At 42.2% G+C, this 15877-nt stretch overlaps 1 pseudogene; it reads left to right on the top strand.

Moving 5' to 3' along the window:
* Positions 1-15877, top strand: part of LOC110532376 — a 39466-nt pseudogene that overhangs the window by 15659 nt on the left and 7930 nt on the right.

The raw sequence follows: 15877 nt of genomic DNA on the forward strand, positions 1-15877 counted from the left end.
TCCTAATTTGTGTTCCGCTAAGAGAGAAAAAAATAGGGTAAGGAATGCAGGAATGATTGATAAAGCTGGTACACAGAGTGTGGCGCTGTCGTCATAGCACCGGGCCAACCCCAGACTTTTATTTATTTCCCCCTGGCAACCGCAGACACAAACCGGTAGTCTGGTTGCTTTCTACACCTGAACAGACCAGCAGCTGCCCTTTTTTGCTTTTCCCCTCTAACACACAAACATACACTTCCCATACAGACACGTACACACACAGTAGGTTTTAATGCAGGAACCATGATACCAAGATTTACTGCCCAAACCCAAAAGTAAAAAAAATCTAGTTTGATTTGTCGCATACACATATTTAGCAGATGTTATTGCGCATGTAGTGAAATGCTTGTGTTCTTAGCTCCAATAGTGCAATAATATCTAACAAAACACAACAATACATGCTTGTCTATGCTGCAATAGTCATGTGTTTTAGTCAGGCTGGTCTGACTAAAATACACTCGTCATCTGAGCACAACGTTTGTTGTTGAATAAAGGTTAATTGTTTTTGTCAAGTTGACAGTGTTTCTTTGGACATTTTGTTTTTATATTATTTTATTTTACGTTCTGTTGGGCATGGTTGCTGTGAGCGCTGCTGTCTGTCCCGGGATGCTGCCAGATTCCGCATAGGGGGAGAGACACGGACGCCCAGCTAGCCGAGCTGGCTCGGCTCTCAAATGGAGATCGCTATTGAAAGTTTCCAGCACTGCAGGAGCGGTGTTTACTTTGCTTTGTTCCGGGACAATGTGGAACGTGCTGACTTTCAATGAAGCAACTGCTTGCTTGCGGAGGACAATGGGGCCAAGTGGCTATTCTTAGCAAGCAGGTAGTAAACCTACAAAAGCTACTGGGGAATCCATGCCCGCCTACTTTTAATTTGTCTTCCACCCCAGTAGCAGCACGCCACTTTGGTCTGGTGGAAGTGTCGCCGCCGTGTCGGCTTTCCACAGCCAACTGGTTGGTGCTCAGAAGGGATCCATCCCCGAAGGCGTCACCCCCTTTCCTGGAGAACGGAGCTGTTCTTGACCCAACCAACCAGCCATAGAGATACGTCAGTCGACGTGGAAGTTGAAGAAAGCATCCTCTGGCGACGACTTTGCCGCCCTGGATCCAGAGGTTCTGGCGCCTTCTTCCTTAGGGGCTTCCCATTTGAGATCGGATCCAGAGGTACCTGCGTCTTCATCCTCTATTCTGTCTCGCTCTCCAGTGGCTTCTACCTCGGGTTCAGATCTTCAGTGCTCCCACCCTCATCAGAATGTAAGGCTGCCTGAGAAACCTGCCCACTCAACATCACCAGCTGTCATCATCGGCAGCTTTATGGTGAGAATCATCTCGGTCACCAATGCAAAAACCCGGTGCTACCCAGGAGCACAAGTACAGGACATCACAAGGCTGTTTCCGATTGTTCTACTGCAGATGCCGGGAGCTGACTCTGTCGTAGTCCATGTGGGGTCAAACAACATTAAGAGGGCTAGCTCTGAACATCTGAAAATTGATTTTAAAATAACTGATTTTAGCATTAAAAGACCCCAAAAAATGGGCAGTCATTTCAGGTCCAGTACCATCTTTGGGCCGCAGGTGTGAAAAGATTACTGAGGATAATAGCGGAGGATAAAGCCACTCATATTTGCCACATCTTCAATTTAAGCCTACTAGAAATTGTGTGCCCTCAGGCTTGGAGGGAAGCTAAAGTCATTCCTCTACCCAAGAATAGTAAAGCACCCTTTACTGGCTCAAATAGCTGACCGATCAGCCTGTTACCAACCCTTAATAAACTTCTGGAAAAAAATTGTGATTGACCAGATACAATGCTATTTCACAGTAAACAAATTGACAACAGACTTTCAGCACGCTTGTAGGGAAGGACACTCAACAAGCACAACACACAAATGACTGATTATTAGCTGAGAGAAATTGATGATATAATGATTGTGGAGGCTGTCTTGTTAGACTCCAGTGCAGCTTTTGACATTATTGATCATAGTCTGCTGCTGGAAAAAGATACAGTAGGTGTTATGGCTTTACACTCCCTGCTATAATGTGGATAAGGAGTTACTTGTCTAACAGAACACAGGTTTTCTTTAATGGAAGCTTCTCAAACATAATCCAGGTAGAATCAGGAATTCCCCAGGGTAGCTGTTTAGGCCCTTTACTTTTTTCAATCTTTACTAACGACATACCACTGGCTTTGAGTAAAGCCAGTGTGTCTATGTATGCGGAAGACTCAACACTATAAACATCAGTTACTACAGCAACTGAAATGACTGCAACACTTAACGAAGAGCTGCAGTTAGTTTCGGAATGGGTAGCAAGAAAGAAGTTTGGGTCAAATTATTCACTAATCGCTCAACTCAACTACATGTCATAATGAATAATGTGGAAATTGAGCAAGTTGAGGTGACTAAATTGCTTGGAGTAACCCAGGATTGTAAACTGTCATGGTCAAAACATATTGATACAACAGTAGGTAAGATGACGTGAAGTCTGTCCATAATAAAGCGCTGCTCTGCCTTCTTAACAACATTATCAACAAGGCAAGTCCTACAGGCCCTAGTTTTGTCACACCTAGACTACTGTTCAGTTGTGGGGTCAGGTGCCACAAAGAGGGACTTAGGAAAATTGCAGTCGGATCCGAACAGAACAGCACGGCTGGCGCTTAAAAGTACACGGCAAGCTAACATTAATGACATGCATGTCAATCTCTCATGGCTCAAAGTGCAAGAGAGATTGACTTTATTACTACTTGTTTTTGTAAGAGGTTTTGACATGCTGAATGCACCGAGCTGTCTGTTTAAAATATGTACAGACACATGCATACGCATACATTGTAATATTGTTGTATGGTGGTATTAAAAATGTTGCATTGTATTGGCTTTGTTACTTTGGTCCCAGCTCTCTGCAGGTCATTCACTAGGTCCCCCCGTGTGGTTCTGGGATTTTTGCTCTCCGTTCTTGTGATCATTTTGACCCCACGGGGTGAGATCTTGCATGGAGCCCCAGATCGAGGGAGATTATCAGTGGTCTTGTATGTCTTCCATTTCCTAATAATTGCTCCCACAGTTGATTTCTTCAAACCAAGCTGCTTACCTATTGCAGATTCAGTCTTCCCAGCCTGGTGCAGGTCTAAAATTGTGTTTCTGGTGTCCTTTGACAGCTCTTTGGTCTTGGCCATAGTGGAGTTTGGAGTGTGACTGTTTGAGGTTGTGGACACGTGTCTTTTATACTGAGTTCAAAGTTCAAACAGGTGCCATTAATACAGGTAACGAGTGGAGGCTCTTAAAGAAGAAGTTACAGGTCTGTGAGAGCCAGAAATCTTGCTTGTTTGTAGGTGACCAAATACTTATTTTCCACCATAATTTGCAAATAAATTCATCAAAAATCCTACAATGTGATTTTCTGGATTTCTTTTCTCATTTTGTCTGTCATAGTTGAAGTGTACCTATGATGAAAATTACAGGCCTCTCATCTTTTTAAGTGGGAGAACTTGCACAATTGGTGGCTGACTAAATACTTTTTTGCCCCACTGTATCTCATATGGAGCACAGTTCACAGTGCATGTATTGTCTCATCAGTTAGTTTTTTTTATTGTCAGGTACATTTGCTGCAGCATAGCAAACATTAATATTAGGACTAATATTTCTGAATGCACTTGTAATTGACACATTTCCTTCTTGCTTTCGCCTTATTTTTTTAATAGTAATGATTATTTTAATTTTAATTGCAGCTGCAAGGTTTTAATAGACTATCACTTGAATATTGTTGCTTTAAATCATTGTGCACACGACACTTTTTTTCTCTCCATCAATTGCATTCAAATTGCATCTAAAATAGATAATCCTTTTCCAGATTGATACAGTGCATTCGGAAAGTATTGACTTTTTCCACATTTTGTGTTAGCCTTATTCTAAAATGGATGTAATCGTTTTTTCCCCTTATCTCACATTACCCCATAATGACAAAGTTAAAAACAGGTTGTTACAAATGTTTACAAATGTATAAAAAAAATGTAAGACAATAAGACATGTACCTTTTACTGAGGAGGGGCTTCCGTCTGGCCACTTTACCACAAAGAGCTAAATTGGTGGAGTGCTGCAGATATGGTTGTCCTTAAACCACTCGAGTATTGCTTTAGCAGTATCCTTAGGGTCATTGTCCTGCTGGAAGGTGAACCTCCGTCCCAGTCTCAAATGTCTGGAAGACTGAAACAGGTTTCACTCAAGAATTTCCCTGTATTTATCGCCATCCATCATTCCTTCAATTCTGACCAGTTTCCCAGTCCCTGCCGATGAAAAACATCCCCACAGTGAAGCATGGTGGTGGCAGCATCATGCTGTAGGGATGTTTTTCCATCGGCAGGGACTGGGAAACTGGTCAGAATGGATGGTGTTCTCGGGGTGATGAGAGTAGTTGGGTTTGCGCCAGACATTGCGTTTGCCTTGATGAGAATAAAATTGATATTTTTGGCCATCTGACCAGAGTACCTTCTTCCATATGTTTGGGGAGTCTCTCACATGCCTTTTGGTGAACACCAAACGTGTTTGCTTATTTTTTTCTTTAAGCAATGTCTTTTTTTCTGGCCACTCTTCCATAAAGCCCAGCTCTGCGGAGTGTATGGCTTAAAGTGGTCTTATGGACAGATACTCTAATCTCCGCTGTGGAGCTTTGCAGCTCCTTCAGGGTTATCTTTGGTCTCTTTGTTGTCTCTCTGGTTAATGCCCTCCTTGCCTGGTCCATGAGTTTTGGTGGGCAGCTCTCTCTTGGCAGGTTTGTTGTGGTGCCATTTTCTTTCCATTTTTTAATAATGGATTTAAATGGTGGATTTAATGGATTTTTTTTGTAACCCAACCCTGATCTGTACTTCTCCACAACTTTGTCCCTGACCTGTTTGGAGAGCTCCTTGGTGTTCATTGTGCCGCTTGCTTGGTAGTGCCCCTTGCTTAGTGGTGTTGCAGACTCATGGGCCTTTCAGAACAGGTGTGTATATATACTGAGATCATGTGACAGATCATGTGACACTTAGTTAAATAAAGTCCACCTGTGTGCAACCTAATTATGGTACTTCTGAAGGCAATTGGTTGCACCAGATATTATTTAGGGGCTTCATAGCAAAGGGGGTGAGTACGCTCCACTTTTTAATTTGTATTTTATTTTTTAAAACAAGTAATTTTTTTCATTTCACTTCAACAATTTGGACTATTTTGTGTATGTCCATTTACATGAAATCCAAATAAAAATCCATTTAAATGACAGGTTGAAATGCGACAAAATAGGAAAAACGCCAAGGGGGATGAATACTTTTGCAAGGCACTGTATAACCAAGACGACTCAAAGCTGTAATCGCCGGCAAAGGTGCTTCTACAAATGATTAATTCAGATGTGTGAATACTTATGTAAATGAGATATTTTTGTATTTCATTTTCAATACATTTGTTAAAATGTCTAAAAACATGTTTTCACTTTGTCATTATGAGGTATTGTGTGTAAATGGGTGTGATTTTTTAAATTATTGAATTCAGGATGGAACACAAAATGTGGAATATATCAAGGGGTGGAAATGCTTTCTGAAGGAATAGTATATAGATGTCCTAGCCTACCTCTTTCATGTAATAACCTCAATGCAATATTAACCTTATTTAGCTTATGAATACTGGGTTAATCTGCATATGCTTCTAACTTGTAACCTCTGTCTCCACTCTTGTGCAGTAAGCACCTGATCTCCTCTGGCCTCTCTCCTTAGCTCTTGTGGAGTCCCAGGAAAAGCTAGACTAGAATAGCTTGTGGATTAAAAAAAAATCAAAAATCTTATACTAATAGACTATTTGAAGAGGGATGAAAGCTTGCTCTCGTTTGCTGAATGTTAAATACAGCGGCCAAAATAACTCATAGGGAAAGAAGAGAGAACGTGTGATGGCGATAGGCTACAGCAGTTATTTATTCAGACCCATTACCATTAAAATATTTGTTGTTCTGTGGTGTGTAATGAGGAGCAACCAGACGCTGCACTTCAGAAATTTTTTAAATGACTTATTCCAGTTACTAATAAGCATGGACCCATTACGAAAAGGACTGTAAAAACGGCTAAATCCCTGCGGACTGATGAGGAATTTAAAAATGTAATGGCGGAGAGGGACGAGGCAAAAGGAATGGCAAATAAGTCTGGCTGCACAATCGATTCACAAACATATTCCAAATTGAGAAATCATGAGAATAAAGAATAAACTATACTACAGTAGGAAACAAAGATACATGACAAATTATGATAGTAAAAAGCTTTGGAGCACCTAAAATTCAATTTTGGGCAAAAAGGCAAACTCAGCTCCACCATTCCCCAGCGCAGCTGTCTAGGCCCCTTACTTTTTTCAATCTTTACTAACATGCCACTGGCTTTGAGTAAAGCCAGTTTGTCTATGTACGCAGATGACACTATACACATCAGCTACTACAGCGACTGAAATTACTGCAACACTTAACAAAGAGCTGCAGTTAGTTTCAGAATGGGTGGCAAGGAATTAGTTAGTCCTAAATATTTCAAAAACTAAAAAAACATTGTTTTCGGCACAAATCATTCACTAAACCCTAAACCTCAACTGAATTGTGTAATGAGTAATGTGGAAATTGAGCAAATTGAGGTGACTGAACTGCTTGGAGTAACCCTGGATTGTAGAACTGTCATGGTCAAAACATATTGATACAACAGTAGTTAAGATGGGGAGAAGTATGTCCATAATAAACACCATCAACAAGGCAGGTCCTACTGGCTCTAATTTCGTCACACCTGGACTACTGTTCAGTTGTGTGGTCAGGTGCCACAAAGAAGGACCTCGGAATATAACATTTTGGCTCAGAACAGGGCAGCACGACTGGCCCTTAAAAGTACACAGACCGTTGACAACGTTATGCAAGTAAATCACTCATGGCTCAAAGTGGAGGAGAGATTGACTTCACCACTACTAGTTCTTGTAAGAATTATTGGCTAGCTGAATGCACCGAGGTGTCTGTTGAAACTACTAAGCACACAGCTCGGACACCCATGCATACCCCACAAGACATGCCACCAGAGGTCTCTTCACAATCCCCAAGTCGAGAACAGACTATGGGAGGCACACAGTACTACACGGAACTCTATTCCACATCAGGTAACTGATGCAAGCAGTAGAATCAGATTTAAAAAACAGATACAAATACACATTATGGAACAGCGGGGACTGTGAAGACACACACACGATAAGACACATGTACACATGGATGTTGTGTTGTAAAATGTGATAGTGGAGTAGTGGCAACACACTAAATGTATTGGGTAAAGTGTTCCCGAAATGTAATGTCATGTTATATTTTAAATGATATATAACTGCCTTAATGTTGCTGGACCCCAGGAATGGGGATCCTTAATAAATACAAATTCAACCTTTGTGAAGAGAAGTGAAAGCCATCCGCGTCTTAGTCTTATATTATTCAACCACGTCATTACAATGATGAAGATAAGGCCAGTGAAACGTAGTTCACTTAACTGTTGAGTAAGAAAGGAATGAAGCAACAATAGAGCAAGCAAGAGGAGGTAATACGCATGTCAAGTAGGCTCTATTATATTTCAAAATGAAGATCAAATTCGGGATCCTATAATTGTAACTTTGTAGGCCGCATGTCCTGCACCAGCATCTCTTGTTCTCTCCCAGCTTCATAATTTAAAAGAGGTGAGTAATTTTGGTTCATATAACAATATAGTACAGGAATAGAGTCCACACTCAAAAAGATTACTGGAGCTGGTTTCATTTATTTACCCAAGAGAACATACATCTATGGACTTTTCTGTCATGCGCATAGTAGCCTGTCATATGTCATATGTATTGGATAATCATTTAGGTTTTTTGGGCTTGGGCTCATACAATGTATTTAATGTAGGGCTTATACAATGTATTTAAATGTAGGGCTCAGGTAGCATCTGGCTTGAATTTTCATCCCAATCAACGCTCTAATCAAATCCAGACATACTTACAGTATATGTTTCAGAATTACACTTTTGGCGGGAAATACTGGGTTACCCGGGAGAAAAGTGATTTAATCTCGGGATGGAACATTTGTAAAATACCTGGAACATTTTAAACCCTAACACACAGTCAGTCAGTGCCAAAGTAGAAAGCAGATTTTATATTCCCTGTATTTTACAAATGTTCCATACGAAGAATAAATCACTGAGTCCTTATCGTGTTCCGAGTCAGAGATAAGACAATTCCACTGAAGTCAACCCCATAGAGAACACCACAGTTCCCAGATTAAGATAAAAGAATATTGACCACATCAATGTGAATGTTACCAACTTCACAATTCTAACATCCTGTCTCATCCTGCTCTGTTTGGTGTGATGCCTGGCTCTTTATTATTGTCATGACTCATGATTTAATGTGTAATGGGATGTTTTATCCGTTGACATGTTCTGTTGTTTAGTTGTCATCATTGAATGGAATCACCGGCAATATTTAAATAAGAGTATGCAAAATGGTGATAATTGGTTACTGAATATTCTGTGTGTGCGTCTGTGTCCTCACACAAGCATAGACCAGTACACGGTACTGATGGCTGCATGCATGGCTTCTGCCAGAGAGGACAAGATGGTCAAGTGTGTGGAGCTGCTCTTGTCCAGAAACGCTGACCAACACATTCAACAAGTGAGGGACTGTGTCTGTGTGCGCATGAGAATGAGTGTGTCTGTGCATTTTATAGAGTGAAATTACATTCAATATCATCACAAGATACACACAGTACATTTTAGACTCCGCAGCACAGGGAATATGTGAACATGCAAGCCTCCTATCCCTGGGTGACTATGAATGTGAAACACTAATTTCATTTCAGTTCACTAGAAATAAAAAGGACCACACTGTCATTTTTGAAGTGCAGATTATAAAAGGTCACATGCAGTACAGTTTGAAGTTCCTGTTCATATACATTGTATGGGTGAAGATAATATACAATAGATTACAGAATATGTCATGCTAATTCTTTAATACTATGTTCTGATTACACTTTATATTCTGAAAGCTCTTTTATATATTGTTTAATGTGATGGAATGTACTATGATAGAGGCAGGGTTTCCCATTGCCTCGCAACCATGTCTGGGTTTGATCCTGGCCTTGACTACCTTAAGACTTCTTCCTTTGCTGTCAACACTGGCCCCGTACACCACTGCAACACATGGAGTACGGTGTGTGTGTGTGTGTGTGTCCGTGTTGGTTGGTGTGTCTACATTGGTCTTCTGTGTGGAATGTCCTGTTATGGCATCTGCATGCACATGTACCCAGGCCTTCTTCAGACAGACAAAAAACAAACATTCATGGAGCGGGGGGAAAGAGCCCCCCCCCCTCACCACCTAAACTCACTGTACTGTACACTGCCTGATGATGCCCAGACACAACGAGTGAGGGAGGGATGGAAATTGAGGGAGTGAGGGAGAGAGAGGAGGGAGGGGGATTCTGGAACCACTTACCCGTTGTCATCATCTGTGGACATTTCTCATGGCAAGCGAAGGGTGAAGCCCTGAACTTCGCCCTCTCCCTTTCACCTCCATCGCCCTCACAAACTCTCCACCACCCTTGTCTCATGCCCACCGCCTGAGCCACACACCGCCCAGAGCCCTCCAACACACACCGCCCAGAGCCCTCCAACACACACCAGCCAGAAAGTGAACAAGAGCAGGCAGGGTAGGAAATTGATTGTTTCCTCTCCAGCCAAAATATTTGAAGAACGGTAACAAAAGACAGAGAGGATGCGGACAAGTGGAAAGGGGGGAAAAAAAGTTTCAGCAAAGGGAGGAGAAGAAAGAAGACCAGGGGTTCCTGTGGGCAGAGAAATACTCCCCGCCACCCCATTGGCTTTTACATTCTGAGTTTTCGACCAGCAATTCATACCAGCTGCATTTCCTTCCCTCAGTCTCAAACAAATGAACCCCTAAAGATGCTGTGATTGTTCAGGAGCAAGATGTTTTTTTTTTTGCATAGACAATAGGCTATATGATCGCATCTCTAGTTTGTCCTCTGCAACCTCTACAAGCCAGAGGACAGGTACAGTAAACACTTTTGGATACCAGCTGAATGTCAAGCTTTTTCCTGTCGCCTAATGACCAGTCAGCTGGATAAGAGTTGGAAATCAGTTTCAGCTGAAACCTTGGAGTTTTTTGCAACAACAAAAAACGTCTTTGTATCGATTCTCTGCTCTTGTGTGGGAACTGGTGATCAAAAACACTTAAAGTACAAACACACACACACACCACCCCTTCACTCTTTGGCTGCACCCCCGCGGCGAGCGAACAACCTTGTCACCTGTTTGCCACTGAGACCAACATCTTGGGAAAACAGGTTCTCAGGAAACTAAAACCGTCAGTGACCCTCGGGAGCCTGTCATGTCTCATGTGGTCAAAGAGGAAGTAAAAAGTGAATACCTGGAATATGTCAGGATGAGGATTAATACGCCCCTGACTCTGGGGCTAGATGTCACCAATACACACACACACCCTCCTCTGGCCCTGGGAAACGTCACATTGTGATGAATGACCATAGGGCGTTCCCACACCTCTGGATTGATGTAGTTTCTTACCCTCTGTTCTGAGTCACGGGTGATAAAGTTGACTTTTATCAATGGTTATTTACACTTGCCGGTTTGTTGCTCAACATACTGAACTTTGGCACAATGGGACGGGTGATCAGTGGCATGGGCCGCCTCACTCTTGCCCAATAACATTGTGTTTTGGGTGCCAAGTCTCATTAACCTAGACCTAGAGCATAGCTTGTTTGGGCCAAACAGTGTGGTGAATCACTAAGTAATACTGAATTTACAATAGTTGTTTTACTTATTGTAACTTACAGTAAGTAGCATATGTTTTTATGTTACCCTAAAGCTGTCAAAGCCATGTGCCGCAGTGTGTGTTTGAAAACAATTGCTCCCTTACAGTATGTAAGTGAGTTTGTGAGTTTGTAAAACCCTGCTGTAGTTGAGTCACTCAAGTTGAGGGCTTGGTGTCTGTTGCCCTCCAGTGGTTTCAAGTGTTCAAAACCAGTTCTACCACTCCTTATTTCTTACCCAGATAGGCAGGAGACAAGTTTAGCTTGGGAGAAGACAAAATGTCTGCTTCTCTCAAAAATGTACAGTAAACAATATATTATATTTTATTCTATTCCCATTCCCAGGTCTCGTATGACCTCCCTGATACTGGTGTCCCGAGATGGCTACAATCAGGTAATCAACTTGCTGGTGTCTCACGGGGCAGAGGTCAACTCCCAGGATGAAAATGGGTACACAGTAAGGATGGTGCCCACCTCACCTGGCGTGATGCCTGTTGCATAAGAGAACTCTTTGGTTTCATAGCTCAGCGCTCCCTGCATCCCAATAATCCCTTCTTTCTCCCCAAGTGTGGAATTTTTTACTTCCCTTTGGAGACAGATTTGAAAAAAAAAATACTGTTTTAACATATATGGTGGAAACTCTGTCCAGCCCATGCTTACACCAATCAAATGTTTTTACATTCCTTTCCTTGATTTTGACTGATTGATATTAATGAGTAGTGACATGGTGATGATTAACCCATAGCAGTCTAAGCCAGGGATCGACAACTGGATTCAACCGCGGGACGATTTTTTGTTTGAGCGGATGGTGGAACTTGGCTTGCATTTGTACACGATCACGTGTCTCTCCATTATGCATCGGAATACATGGGAACAAATCACTTGGAGCTGATTTCCTGCTGTTTTTACAGTCTTTTGTGTCTTTTTTGTTTTTGTTTATTATTTTTTTGCTCGGAAAACCTGGAGGGGGCAAATTAAACCACCCGGGGGGCCAAATTCGGCCCGACGGCCGCCAGTTGGGGCACCCTGGTGTAAGCCCTGTCTAAGTCGCAACATGCAGTTACAGTTCAAAAAGGAAATCAGTCAATTTAAATCAATTCATTAGGGACTAATCTAGGAATTTCACATGACTGGGCAGGGGTGCAGCCATGGGTGTGGCTGTGAGGGCATAGGCCCACCCACTTGGGAGCCACGCCCGCCCACTGGGGAACTAGGCCCAGACAATCAGAATTAGTTTTCCCCCACAAAAAGGTCTTTATGACAGAGAAGAAGAAAAAAAACACTTCTCAGTTTTATCAGCTATCCGGGTGGCTGGTCTCAGATGATCCTACAGGTGAAGAAGGCAGTTTGGAACTCGGTAGTGAGTGTTGCTGAGCTCTTCAATAAGTCTGTTCTACTGCCAATATTTGTCTATGGAGATTGTATGGCTGTGTGCTCAATGTTATACACCTGTCAGCAATGGGTGTGTGTGTGGCTGAAATAGCAGAATCCACTAATTTGAAAGTGTGTCCACATACTTCTGTATATATAGTGTACTTCCATTCATTTTTTAAACCTGGTACTGTGGGACCTTCAGATGAGTCTTGTGAGGCATGTGAGCATCCTAGAGCAAAACAACATGTACGCGTTTGTGAGAATCTCATCTTTCCACAAAGGGGTCATATTAGTGTGTGGCCCAAAATGCTCGGACGCTACAGGCAGAAGTTGGCAGATCAGCTGTACCAACTTCAGACGAGTCCCAAGACCCGTGTAGGGGTCATAGATCAAAACTGAGAACACTCATCTTTCCATGGAGGTGTGATAATAGTGTGTAGGCCAAACTGTTCGGACGCCTCAGGCGATTTTGTGAGAAGACCCATTTTTAGGATGTCTCATGGTCTGACAAATCACCGCTCTAGGTTGGTCACCTTTCAGGAAGATGAGGAAGTGCGACATTGACGGAGGTGGTGGATTGAGACGCATCCAATGCAAGAAAAAACATCTCTCTAGCTTAAAGTGACAGATTTCTATGGGGATTTTAAAAATGTGTCTAATTAGATTTCTGCAGGTCCAATGCAGTGAGAGGTTTGGAACGCTCTTTCCTATTGGTCTATTAAATAATTTACCACCTGGTGATGTCACCAGGCAGGCCAAAAGGCCATCCCACCAAAACAGGCTGAAATTTCAGGCGGTCTTTTCAAACAGCTCGTAAACTAAGGACATTATCATAATTTTCAGAATTTCACAGTACTAGTCCAACCTCAGTGTGGAAGTCAATATAAAACAGAAAATCAATTTTTTGACTGCACTGGGCCTTCAATGATAAGTATATAGGATGGTCCTAGATGTTGATTGTAGTTGATAACCTGTGAGCTTTGACCCCCAGGTCTCGACTGTGGCAGTGCAGTATGGCAGAGAGGAGCCGGTCCTCAAGCTTCTCTAGCTGGGGTCAGACAAGACCAAAGCAGGAAAGATTGCTGCTGACACAGCCAAAGTCTTCAAACGACCACAGGTAAAAACAAATCAAACCACTTAGTTGTGTACATAGTTGTGGTCAAACTAAATACATAACTCTGTCATTCAAAACGACCACAGGTAACCATCAACCACCACTTTGACCACAGCAAAACTAGGTTTACCACGCAGTTTGAAATGGTAGTCCATTTTCCCTGTCTCTTGTAAAACCCATTTTAAATCAAAATGGGGAAGAGTTGCAGGACACAACAAAGGTCATATCTCAACATTATATCAAATATATCTGCTCTTCTTCCCCCTCAGATTGCCAGGATCCTGGCGTCCCCAGGCCATGCCCTGGTGACCATCTCCGAGGAGACCTTCTAAGTTCTTCAAGAGGGACCCCGATCCCCCTTCTGCCTCCAAGAGGGGAGAACATGGTTTAACCTCAGTTCGTCTTACTATTCCTCGCATCCCATCTACTCTTCTCAATCATATTGGAGGAGGCGAGAGGATGCGAGGAATCGAGGAAAGATGAATTGAGAAAATGCCCCATCACATCTGTCAGTGGAGGCCAGGAGCCATGATTGTGTATTTGTGGCCCTCTAGTGGACATTAAGGGAAATGCCCTATCCCATTAAAACCGTCATACTTGTTTAGTCCTGTTTTGGGACTAGCTGCTAAATCTGCACAATATCCCTTTATCTCATGCCATATGTCTCACTGTTGAAGATTCAGTGTTCTAATCTGGCCTGTTTAAACTGTCAATGTTTATCTGTTCTAAAATGTTTTAGGCAGAATTTTTAATGGGCCGACTTGGTTCCGTGGGGTCTGTTGTTAACAGATGGTTGATGTAGTATGCTCTTAAACCTATTTATATACATTGTCTTTATTTAACCGGGTAAGTTATTGAGAACACATTGCTTGTGTTCGAGAGCATGAGCAAACTGACTGATCTACAAATAATTATGAGTAGTTGATTTAAAAAGGTGATTTGTTGATCAGTGATTCTGCACAATACGACTGCAGTGTCGTATTTTAGCATGTACGGTTGAAGTCGGAAGTTTACATACCTTAGCCAAATACATTTCAACTCAGTTTTTCACAATTCCTGACATTTTATCCTAGTAAATATTAGGTCAGTTAGGATCACCACTTTATTTTAAGAATGTGAAATGTCAGAATAATAGTAGAGAGAATGATCTATTTCAGCTTTTATTTCTTTCATCACATTCCCAGTGGGTCAGAAGTCTACATACACTCAATTAGTATTTGGTAGCATTGCCTTTAAATTGTTTATCTTGGGTGAAACGTTTCAGGTAGCCTTCCACAAGCTTCTCACAATAAGTGATTTTGTGATAAGAAATTTTGGCCCATTTCATCTGACAGAGCTGGTGTAGAGGCCTCCAGAGGCCTCCTTTCTCGCACACGCTTTTTCAGTTTTGCCCACAAATGTTCTATAGGATTGAGGTCAGGGCTTTATGATGGCCACTCCAATACCTCAACTTTACTTTTTTGCCACAACTTTGGCAGTATGCTAGTGGTCACAGTCCATTTGGAAGACCCATTTGCAACCAAGCTTTAACTTCCTGACTGATGTCTTGTGGATATATTGAAGCAAAATCTCAATCTTCCACCTCATGATGCCATCTATTTTGTGAAGTGCTCCAGTCCCTCCTGTAGCAAAGCACCCCCACAGCATGATGCTGTCACCCCCGTGCTTCACGGTTGGGATGGTGTTCTTCGGCTTGCAAGCCTCCCCCTTTTTCCTCCAAACATAAAAATGGTCATTATGGCCAAACAGTTCTATTTTTGTTTCATCAGACCAGAGGATATTTCTCCAAAAAGTACTCTCTTTGTCCCCATGTGCAGTTGCAAACCGTAGTCTGACTTTTTTAAATGGCAGTTTTGGAGCAGTGGCTTTTTCCTTGCTGAGCGGCCTTTCAGGCTGTGTCGATATAGGACTCCTTTTACTGTGGATATAGATACTTTTGTACCCTTTTCCTCCAGCATCGTCACAAGGTCCTTTGCTGTTGTTCTGGGATTGATTTGCATTTTTTGCACCAAAGTACATTCATCTCTAGGAGACAGAACACGTCTGCTTCCTGAACGGTATGACGGGTGCGTGGTCCCATGGTGTTTATACTTGCGTACTATTGTTTGTACAGATGAACGTGGTAGCTTCAGGAGTTTGGAAATTGCTCCCAAGGATGAACTAGACTTGTGGAGATCTACAATATTTTTCCTGAGGTCATGGCTGATTTCTTTTGATTTTCCCATGATGTCAAGCAAAGAGGCACTGCGTTTGAAGGTAGGCCTTGAAATGCATCCACAGGTACACCTCCAACTGACTCAAATGGTGTCAATTAGCCTATCAGAAGCTTCTAAAGCCATGACATCATTTTCTGGAAATTTCAAGGCTATTTAAAAGGCACAGTCAACTTGGTGTATGTAAACTTCTGACCCACTGGAATTGTGATACAGTGAATTCTGTATCTGTGATATAATCTGTCTGTAAACAACTGTTGGAAAAATTACTTGTGTCATGCACCGACTTGCCAAAACTATAGTT

Source organism: Oncorhynchus mykiss, chromosome 1 (assembly GCF_013265735.2).
Source record: "Oncorhynchus mykiss isolate Arlee chromosome 1, USDA_OmykA_1.1, whole genome shotgun sequence".
Classification (NCBI taxonomy): domain Eukaryota; kingdom Metazoa; phylum Chordata; class Actinopteri; order Salmoniformes; family Salmonidae; genus Oncorhynchus; species Oncorhynchus mykiss.